Genomic DNA, 10,253 nt, shown 5'->3' on the forward strand with positions numbered 1-10,253 from the left:
CCCACCACCAATGCCCCCTATCTCTCTTCTCCCAACCCCCTGCCTATATTAGAGACAGGCATTCTACTTCTCTCACTCATTAACATTGTCATGGTAGTTGTTAGTGTATTATTTCTCTAATGAACTCACCCCTCTTTGAGGTGAACTTCATATCATGAGCCAGTCCTTCCAGCCCTCATCTCTGGGCATTATTTCAATAATGTATTTTATTTTTCTTAAAACTCATAAATAAGTGAGACTATCCTGTATCTATCTCTTCTCCTCTGACTTATTTCATTTAGTATAATAGTTTTCATGTCCATCCATGTATAAGAAAATTTCATGACTTTATCTCTCCTGATGGCGCATAATATTTCATTGTGTATATGTACCACAGTTTATTTAGCCATTCATTTATTGAAGGGCATCTTGGTTGTTTCCAGAGTGTGGCTATTGTAAATAGTGCTGTGATGAATATAAGTGTGACTGCTGGTGGGAATGCCGTCTAGCCAAGCTCTATGGAAAGTGATATGGAGATTCCTCCAAAAACTGGAAATTGAGCTCCCATTCTACCCAGCTATTCTACTCCTAGGGATATACCCTAAGAACACAAGAATACAATACAAAAACTCCTTCCTCACACCTATATTTATTGCAGCACTATTCACAATAGCCAGGCTCTGGAAACAATCAAGATGCCCTTTAACAGATGAATGGCTAAAGAAACTGTAGTACATATACACAATGGGATATTATGCAGGAGATATTATGTAAGGAGAGATGAAGTCATGAAATTTTCCTATACATGGACGTACATGGAATCTATCATGCTGAGTGAAATAAGCCAGAGGGAGAGAGAGACGCAGAATAGCCTCACTCATCTATGGGCTTTAAGAAAAATAAAAGTCATTTTTGCAACAATCCTCAGAGACAATGAGAGGAGGGCTGGAACTTCCAGCTCACTTCATGAAGCTCACCACAAAGAGTAGTGAGTGCAGTTATAGAAATAACTACACTGAGAACTACTATAATCATGTGAATGAATGAGGGAACTGGAAAGCCTGTCTAGAGTACAGGTGGGGTTGGGGTGGGTTGGAGGGAGATTTGGGACATTGGTGGTGGGAATGTTGCACTGGTGAAGGGGGGTGTTCTTTTTTTGTTAATTTTTTATTTTTAATTATGAGAACAAAGATGCAAAGAAAGAAGACAAGGTAAAGTTACAGTGGAAGGACAATCACCCATAAACAGAATTCTCAGTAGTCCAACTTTGATATCTTAACTTTGAACTTTCAGCCAAAGAACAGTAAGAAAAATAAAACGGAACCCATGTACAATTACTTTGTCCCTCAAGTCCCCAGATTGTAGTACATAATATTTATTAGCAGCACACAAAGCAATCTAAAGACATAAAACTTATGTAACTCATTAAACATTGAAGGCAAAGTACTTTTTTACATTTCCATGCACATGCATATTAGTTTAAGTTAACCTCAAAAGTGTAAGTGGGTTGTTTTTCTTAAGGATTAGAGTCAAAGGAGCACAGTAAAAACGGTGTTAGAGTGGTGATTATTGTTTGCATAAGCCCACCAAAATATGAGGGACATGGAAAGGAAAAGCCTTGGCCTAAACACAAGGAGACCCTACCCCTGAAGTTTCCTGGCATAAGACCAACTCTAGGCTCCAGGCAAACTAGTTTGTCCAATCCAGGTCATTGTCTGTAGTGCCAATACACTTTTATTTTTCACACAGTCTCTGCTGTTGGTATCATGCTTCTGTATTAAAGATCCTGGAATCTGCATATCCTACATTGCAGTCAGGATGGTGCAGAGCATCCTCTCGTTTCAACTCACAATTAAAGGGCAATGCAGAGAACCCTGTCCTGTAAGCAGGTCATTGTTGTTAAGTCTTCTTAGTGTTAAGGGAAGTCTCTTTTGAGCAGGTCAATGTCAGAGCAGTGGTAGGGTCTTCCCTGGTAGAGGATTGATTCTAGATGTTGTTATAAAAAACCTCGGATGCTTCATGGATAGCTTCCCTGGTTCAGGGGTGAATGGAGAATGTCCATTCTTCTGAGCCCTGTGGCAGGTCATTATATCAATGTTCAGGTATAAGGTCCCATTGCACTACAAGATTTGTGTGTTCCAATCTCTATTAGATAAGAACTTATTTGTATGTATAGTATTTTCCCATTTTAATGTGTCTATGTAAACAAGAAACAATGCCATGTGGCGTTATTGACGCATATAGGGCCATAAGAACAAGTCCAACAATCCCCATGATATGGTTCAATCATAAGCATTAAACTTAGGGACTCTTCCACCAAAATTCCTTATTGAACAGCTCACAAAGAGAAGACAAGATAAAAAGTGGGTAGAATCTTCACAGTAAAAGAATATTTAGAAAGAGTGATAGCTGTTAAAGAAAATACACATAAATATTCAAAAGACATGTGTCCATTTTCTGTCTTTTGAAATAGTTGGGGGTTGTTAAATCCAATGCACGACTTTGGTCTGTGATAGGACTGTGTAGTACTGAAGTTAAACAGGGTAAATGTGGGGTACTGATGGTTGGGGGTGAGAGAGTTAAGAGTTAATGAGCTTTGTAGGGGTGTGCGAAAGGTCAGAATCTGTTGGGGCAGGAGGTCGGTCTTGGTGCCTAACAAATTAAAGAACTGAGGGTAGAGAGGGTTAATTAAGGGGAAGATAATGAATCTGGATTGGGAGATGAGGGAGTAGAGGGGCTCTGGCGTGGAGGAGGGGAAATATATCAGAGAGGCTATATACATTGTATAGATAAATTGTTTATGGATTAGGCTTGGTAGTCAGAGAGGACCACTGTATAGGAAGTCACGTCTACATATACACTGATTTTAGAGACCTATTTGAATATTATCCTCCAAATCTAGGGAATTCCATTTTTTCCCTAGAAACAGTCGAGAATTAATAATATTTTTGGGAGTTGAAAATGAATACTAGTGAGAAAAGAACTCATGAATGGGGTCCAGTATGCATAGGGAGGAATTTTTCTTCCCCACCCTCCCCCCAGGGCCCGATTTACCAGGCGTGCCCCTGAAAACCAGTCTGGCGTGGGGGGATCTCAGTCCCCTGGACTAAATGGTCAGCCCAGGGGGCCTATGGCTAGCTGTCCTGCCCAAAGCCCCCAACATACCAGCTGAAGAGAAACAGAAGAACTGGCATGTGGAGTCTTATGGGTGCAGCCCCTGCCTCTGTAGTTTGTGTATGCATAGGGGAGGAATTTCTCTCCCCCACCCTCCCCCCAGGGCCCGCAAAGGGGAGTGTTCTTTACATGACTGAAACCTAATCACAATCATATTTGTAATCAAGATGTTTAAATAAAGAAAAAATATTTAAAAAAGAGAAAAAAAGAATATAAGTGTGAGGAAGGGAGTTTTGAATTGTTTTGTTTTTTTTTTTTGTGTTCCTAGGGTATCTCCCTAGAAGTGGTATAGTTAAATCATATGGGAGCTCAATTTTTTTTTTTTTAAGAATCTCCATATTGCTTATCATAAGGGCTGGACTAGATGGAATTCCAACCAGCAGTGAATGAGAGTTTCTTTCTCCCCATATCCCTGCCAGCTCTGATTGTTCTTATTCTTTGTGATGTGTGCCAGTCTCTGTGGCATGAGATGGTACCTCATCATTGTTTTGATTTGCATCTCCCTGATGATTAGTGATGTGGAAATTTTTTTCATGTGCCTTTTGGTCATTTTTATTTCTTCTTCAAGAAATTGTTTATTCATTTTTTCTCCCCATTTTTTGATGGGGTTAGATTTTTTTCTTGTTAAGTTCAGCCAGTAACTTGTATATCTTAAATATTAGCCCCTTGTCTGAGGAGTATTGGGTGAATAGTTTCTCCCATTTTGTGGGCGGCTTTTGTATCGTAGGCACTATTTCCTTTGAGGTGCAAAAGTTCCTTAGTCTAATATAGTCCCATCTGTTTATCTCTATGTCCACTTGTATGGAGAGTGCTGCTTCTGCCCTTGAAGATGCCTTTAGTCTAGACGTCATGGAGTGTTTTACCTATGTGTTTTCAATATATGTTATGGTTTTGAGTCTGATGTCTAGATCTTTAAATCATTTGGTTTTGACCTTTGTGCATGGTGTTAGATGGAGGTCTGAATTCACTTTTTTTTTGCAACTGACTGACTAGTTGCCCCAACACCACTTGTTGAAGAGGCTTTTCTTGCTTCATTTTGCACTTCTTGCCCCTTTATCAAAGATTAATTGATTGTATGTCTGAGGAACATTTTCTGAATACTCAAGTCTATTTCACTGATCTGAGGTTCTGTCTTTATTTCAATACCATGCTATTTAAATGACTATAGCTCTGTAATACAATTTAAAATTGGGAAAAGTGATGCCTCCTATTCTCCCTTTCCCAAGGGTTACTCTAGCTATTTGTGAGTGTTTATTGTTCCAAATGAATTTCAGGAGTATTTAATCCACTTTTTTGAAGAATGTCATGGGTATCTTAGAGGGGTTGCATTAAATCTGTACAATGCTTTGGGAAGTATTGCCATTTTAATTATGTTAATCCTCCCAATCCATGAGCTGGGTATGTGTCTCCATTTCTTTGTGTCCTCTCTTATTTCTTGGAGCAAGGTTTTGTAGTTTTCTTTGTATAGGTCCTTCACATCTTTAGTTAAGTTGACTCCAAGATATTTGAGTTTATATGACACTAAAGTGAATGGTTTGTTTTTTAAATGTCCATTTCTTATCTATTATTATTGGTGTATAAGAAGGACATTGATTTTGTGCATTAATTTTGTAGCCTGCCACTTTGCTATTTGAATCTATTGTTTCTAGAAGCTTTTTGGTAGAGTCTTTAGGGTTTTCTAGATATAATATCATGTCATCTGCAAACAATGAGAGCTTGACTTATTCCTTTCCTATCTGGATGCCCTTGATATCTTTTTCTTGCCAAATTTATATGAAAAGAACATCTAGCACTATGTTGAATAGGAGTGGTGAGAGAGGATAGCCTTGTCTTGTACCATATTTTAGAGGAAAGGTTTTTAGTTTATCATGATTGAGAATAGTATTTCCATTGGCTTGTGTAGATGGCCTTGACTATATTGAGAAAAGTTCCTTCAATTCCCATCTTGATGAGAGCTTTTATCAAAAGTGGGTGTTGGACCTTATCAAATGCTTTCTCTGCATCTATTGATATGATCATATGGTTTTTCTTTATCTTTTTTGTTGATATGATCTATTATGTTGATTGATTTATGGATGTTAAACCATCCTTGCATTCCTGGAATGAATCCTACTTGGTCATGGTGTATGACCTTCTTGATGAGGCATTGGATCCTATTTGCCAGAATTTCGTTGAGGACCTTTGCATCTGTGTTCATCAGGGATATTGATCTGTAGTTTTCTTTTCTTGAAACATATGTCTTGTTCTGGTATCAGGGTGATGTTAGCTTCATAAAAACTATTTGGGAGTGTTTCTGATTTTTCAATTTTATGAAAGAGCCTGAAAAGGGTTGATAGTAGTTCCTCTAGAAAGGTTTGAAAGAATTTGTTATGAATCCATCTGGGTCTGGGTTTTTGTTTTTGGGGAGACTTTTGATTACTCTTTTAATTTTCTCAGAATTGTTCCTCTCCACAGAAATCTTTAGTAAAAGGCGAAAGATTTATGCGATCTGAAGAGAAACCAGAGTATGCTCTTTTAATTTTCTCAATAGTGATGGGTCTATTTAGATATGCTAAATCATCCTAGTTTAACCGTGGATGATTGTAGGAGTCCAAGAATTTATTCATTTCCTCCAGATTCTCATGTTTCATGGCATAGAGTTTCTCAAAGTAGTCTCTGATTACCTTTTGAATCTCTGCAGTATCTGTATTGATCTCACCCTTTTCATTTCTAATCCAGCTTATTAAGTTTCTCTCAGTTTCTTTATGAGTTTTGCTAACGGTTTATCAATCTTGTTTATATTTTCAAAGAACAAATTTCTGCTTTTTTTGATTTTTCGAATTGATTTTTGATTTATATTTCTTTGATTTCTGCTCTAAGCTTTATTATTTCCTTCTGCCTACCTATTTTTGGCTCCTTTTGTTGATCATTTTCTGATTTTAAAAGCTACATCATTAAGCTATTTATATAGGTCCCTTCTTCCTATCTAATGTGTGCTTACAAAGCTATATATTTTCCTCTTAGTACTGCTTTTGCTGTGTCCCATAAATTCTGATAGTTTGTGTCTTCATTGTCATTTATTTCCAGAAATGTTTTGATTTCCTCTGATTTCATTTCTGACCTACTGATTAGTAGTACTGATTAGTGTGCTGTTTAATTTCCAGACGTTAAAGTTTTTCTTCTGTGAACCTTTGAATTCACTTCTAATTAGAGTGCTTTGTGATCTGTGAAGATAGTCGGTGCAATTTCTATCCTCTTGACTTTATGGAGATATGTTTTATGCGTCAGCATGTAGTCTATTCTGGAGAATGATGCATATGTATTGGTGAAAAATGTGTATCCAGTTTTCTGGGGATGGAGTGCCCTATTTATATCTACAACTTCACTTTCTTCCATTTCTCTTTTCTGAGCTAGTATATTCTTGTTGAGTTTCAGCCTGTTTGACCTATCAAGGGATGACAGGGAAGTGTTGAGGTCTTCTACTATTATTGTATAGCTATTGATGTCTTCTTTCATATTTGTCAACAATTGTATTAAATATTTTTCTGGTCCCTCCTTGGGTGCATATATGTTTAGGAAAGTGATTTCTTCCTGCTGTATATATCTTTTAATTAGGACCATCTTTGTTTCTTATAACTTTTCTGAGTCTAAAGTTTGGGTTATCTGATATTAATATGGCTACTCCAGCTTTTTTAAGGAGTTGTTTGCTTGGATGGTTCTCCTCCAGTCTTTTATTTTGAGTCTAGTTTGTTCTGACTATTTAGATGTGTTTCTTGTAGGCAGCAGAATGTTGGCTTCAGCTTTTTGATACATTTTGCCACTCTGTGTCTCTTAACTGGTACATTTATTCCATTGACGTGAGAGAGACTATTGTCATGGCATTTGATGTCATCTTTGTGTAGAAGTTTGTTGTGTGTGTTGGTCTTTCTTGTCTTAAAGTAGACCTTTCAGATTTTCTTTTAAGGCTGGTTTAGAGTCTGTAAAGTTTCTGAGCTGCTGCTTATCCTTGAAGTTATGTATACTTCCTTCAAACCTGAAAATGAGTCTGGCTGGGTGCAGTATTATGGGCGAAGTATTCATTTCCTTGCATTTTGTCACTATATCCCACCACTGCCTTTTGAGCTTGTGGGTTTTTTGGACAGGTTTGCTGAAAATCTTAAGGATGCTCCTTTGAATGTAATTTCCCTTATTGATCTTGCTGCTTTCAGTCTTCTAGTCCTATCTGTGAGATTTGTCATTGTGACTAGAATGTGTCTTAGGGTGCTTTTATTCAGGTCTCTTTTAGCTGGTACTCTTCAGGCATGCAGGATTTGATTGCATGCCATCTTAAGCTCTGGGAATTTCTCTGTAATGATGTCCTTGACTATTGATTCTAACTGGGGATTTTCTTTCTGTATCTCTGGGACTCCAATGATTCTTATGTTGTTTTTGTTGAACTTTTCAAGGACTTCTATTTTCATCTGTTCACATTCTTTGAATATTTTTTTCCATTGTTTGATAATCTGCTTTAAGGTTCTTTTTCCAGTCTCTTCTGCTGTATGGAGTTGCTCCACATCTCATCTTCCAGCTTGCTGATTCTGTCCTCAGCTGCTGTTACTCTGTTGGAGAAGCTTTCCATTGAGTTTTTAATTTCATTTGCTGAATTTTTGCTCCTGTTACTTTACTTTGAAGTTTTCTGATTTCTATCTTTGTGTTCTGTTCAGATTTATCTATGTTTTCTTTGAGTTCTATGAGCAACCTCTATATTACTACTCTAAACTTTTCTGAGCGGCTAACTATGTGTTTGGTACTTTTCGGGTCATCAGAGCTGCCATCTTATTCTCTATGCATGCTGTTTTCTTGTGTTGTTTCCTCATTGGCATGCTTGTAGTGTGGCTTCTACTGCTTGTTGTGGTGGGGTTCATGGGCAAGGAGATGCACGCAACAGTGAAGCAAAGCAGCCACACTTCTCCCTGCTTCGCAGTTTCTGGCTTACCTTCACTTACACAGCTTCAACAATGGCTTTTGGGAGGGGATTAGTCTCAGCACCCACAGTGATGATCAGCTGCAGGCCCAGAGTGGTGGGCAGCGGCAACAGGCAGGCTCCTCCCTGCTTCGCCTTTTTTGGCTTACCTCTGCTTACATAGCTTCAGCAAGGGCTCAAAATTACTTTATTTAAATATGGTGGTTTGGGCCCGGAGAGATAGCACAGCGGTGTTTGCCTTGCAAGCAGCCGATCCAAGACCAAAGGTGGTTGGTTCGAATCCCGGTGTCCCATATGGTCCCCCATGCCTGCCAGGAGCTATTTCTGAGCAGACAGCCAGGAGTAACCCCTGAGCACTGCTGGGTGTTACCCAAAAACAAAACAAAACAAAAAAAAATAAATATGGTGGTTTATAAGATAGTTGATAGTACAGCTGAGGTTTTTTTCCTACAGTTATAAAGTTGTTTCTGGTTGAGTTTTAGTCATACAGTGTACAACACCCTTCACCAGTGCACATTTTCCACCACCAATGTTTCCAGTTTCCCTCCTGGAGAGCTCATGTTGACACTGTTTGAAGCACAGTGTAGACATATCAGCACATTCTAAGTACAGCACATCTCTGAACCCATTTATTCCTTCGAAGAGCTCGGTTCTAGGTGGGGTTATCCTTGCTTCATAGCCGAAAAACATGAGGTACAACAAGTATTGAGAGATTTGGGGGTTCAGCCATATGAAAGGCATGTGTTCTAGTCTACTCTAAAATCTCTCAAACTCTGGGGACTTGACAAGGCTCTTATCAGTCAGGGCCATTATCTGAACCCCTTACTGAGATCTTGAGTATGATGACACATGGGGTCAGTATCACCTGAGAAGGAAGCAAGTGAAGAACAAGATCAGGAGCGTTTGTTATGGGGAATTAGATACTCTCCTCCAAGTCTCCTGTGAAGTTAACTCTTCATAGCACTTGCCCTCCTGGAAATTGCTCAAGACTTAAACCAGCTGAAACAGATCAAGAAGCAGCATGGTCTTATGGGGGTATGGGGGCATGATCAGGATATCCCCAGGCATCATTATAGCAGGGAAGGGCATCGAGGAGTAAGTATGAGGAAGAGGAAACAGCCTGGAGGGAAGCTCAGAAATGCAACTTGGAGCTCTGCCTTCCAGAGCACAGAGGCAAGAGTTGCTTCCAAGTGAGCTTTAATTTCCTATCTCTGATTTCTCAAGGTTCAGACTGGGGTGAAACCAGTGAAGCATTAAGAGGACCCAGCCACCATGATAAAGAATGCTTTATTAAATTCAGCACTTTTAAAATTCAGTATCAAGTTTCCAAATTTCAGAGGATATCCACATTGTATTAATCTATCCACATTTTATTAATCTTTTTATTTCTTACAATGCTGGTAATCAAACACACGAGGTAAATAAATGCTCTACCACTGAGCTACATCTGTGACAATTGATGACACATTTTGTTTGCTTATTTTTGGTATTTGGGCCACACCTGATAAAGGCTACTTCTGGCTTGGCGCTTGGGGGTTGTACCTGGTGATGCTTGGGAAATCTTGCAGGTTGGGGACTCAACTGGAGTCTCCTGCCTACAAAGTCTGTGCTCCAGCCTGTTGTGCTCCAGTCACCACCATCCCCATTCCCACTCCCACCCCTTCCACCACCAATCAACACTTCAAATGCAGAAGCTGACCCTGTGTATTTCCAGAGTTTGGCTTCATTTCTATCTTCCAAATCTTGATCCTGTTGGAGCTTGCCATTATTTAAAACAGACATGTTCTGTTTCATGGATTTTTTTTTTCTACTCATTTTGATTTTCCAAAAACAGTGCATTAAAATAGTTTCTTGCTGATGGAATTTTATTTGTTTGTTTTGTTTTGGGGCACAGCCTTAAACTTTGCCCTGAGCTGAGTGCCTCACTTGTTTACCCCTAAAACCTGGCCTCAGTCAGTTCTGATGATCTGTACCTATTGTCCAAGAAAAACGGTGACAGGCTTTCTCCCAGACTCCCAGCATGTCCCAGGCTGTGCGATGATCAGTTCCATGGTGAATTTTAGCATTCTGAGTGCTTTAAATGTTGCCACCCCACATGGAGATGTGAGCATCCCCTTCTTTTGCCAACATTCAGAACATTCTGCATCCACTATCCAGC

The 10,253-nt window shown here is 39.1% G+C and overlaps 1 pseudogene; it reads right to left on the reverse strand.

Annotated features, from left to right (window-relative positions):
• Window positions 1-5,573: 5,573 nt before the first annotated feature.
• On the reverse strand, window positions 5,574-5,661 carry LOC126028958 (uncharacterized; annotated as a pseudogene).
• Between the last annotated feature and the right edge of the window lie 4,592 nt (window positions 5,662-10,253).

The sequence above is a fragment of the Suncus etruscus genome, chromosome 14 (assembly GCF_024139225.1).
Source record: "Suncus etruscus isolate mSunEtr1 chromosome 14, mSunEtr1.pri.cur, whole genome shotgun sequence".
NCBI classification, from domain to species: domain Eukaryota; kingdom Metazoa; phylum Chordata; class Mammalia; order Eulipotyphla; family Soricidae; genus Suncus; species Suncus etruscus.